This window comes from Seriola lalandi, unplaced genomic scaffold (assembly GCF_002814215.2).
Source record: "Seriola lalandi dorsalis isolate HSWRI2012SDOR001 ecotype SW California unplaced genomic scaffold, Sedor1 jcf7180001980163, whole genome shotgun sequence".
Lineage (NCBI taxonomy): Eukaryota > Metazoa > Chordata > Actinopteri > Carangiformes > Carangidae > Seriola > Seriola lalandi.
The window spans coordinates 1-927 of NW_019450829.1; the positions used below are offsets into that span (position 1 = coordinate 1).

General features: G+C 43.8%; 1 long non-coding RNA gene across 1 annotated transcript; it reads right to left on the bottom strand.

Moving 5' to 3' along the window:
• Nucleotides 1-927, bottom strand: LOC111658669 (uncharacterized). The gene is made up of 3 exons (XR_002761015.2): nt 872-927; nt 334-539; nt 1-114 (listed from the first exon to the last, which is right to left on the bottom strand). It is a non-coding gene; the product is annotated as an uncharacterized LOC111658669 (long non-coding RNA).

The window sequence follows — 927 nt, forward strand, 5'->3', positions numbered from 1 at the left end:
ACAGATGTGAGGAAGGTGTGGATGTTGTCTAGAGTCGTGTTGAGCTTCACTGGACTCTGATCCACACTCACATTTAGGGCTTCATTACTTCTGAACATGCAGATGTTCCCAGCACTATAAACATGCACATACACACACACACACACACACACACACACACACACACACACACAGACCACAATTAAATGTGTCATGAAGTGAGACGCAGACATTCAAGCTGTCTTTTTTCAATGCAAATTTCAGATAACACACCAATATGCTGTTCAGAAACACACGTGAGTGTGCGCGCACGCACGCACACACACACACACACACACACACACACACACTCACAGGATAATGACTGTGGTGACAAATGCACCCCAGTAGAGAGTTCTTCTGCGACAGTGAATGGAGGACGTCTGCTTCTGGTACATCTTCCCACCACAGTTGCCACAGCAGCGACAGCACGCCAAGAAGAAACCAACAATGGGCATCAGAATGATGTACAGGATACCAATTGCTGTGCATACCAGGAACCCCACTTCATACACCAGGACCTGAACACAAAACACACGACAAACAGACAAATTATATGTTTTTGACAAATATTAAAAATGGCACAAATATCACTTTCAAGGGACTGCGGCAGGTCTCTGTGGCGTCATCATACCTAAAATAGTAGTTTTACTTTACTCCGGTAACAGTCCACAATCACAGAGCATGAAAGAGCCTCAGTAACTTCAGCCGACTGGTAAACACACTCACAAAGATGGTTCAACATTCAACATTCTCACATTACCAGCTCAAGGGGCTCTGAGGAGGATGTGTCCGTTTTTTCCCATGTAGTTTAAGTATGACATGTGTGTAAAACTCATGATCATTCACTTACTTCTTTGACGAGGTCTTGATTTGACGACTTTTGCTCCACATTATCAACTATTTTCA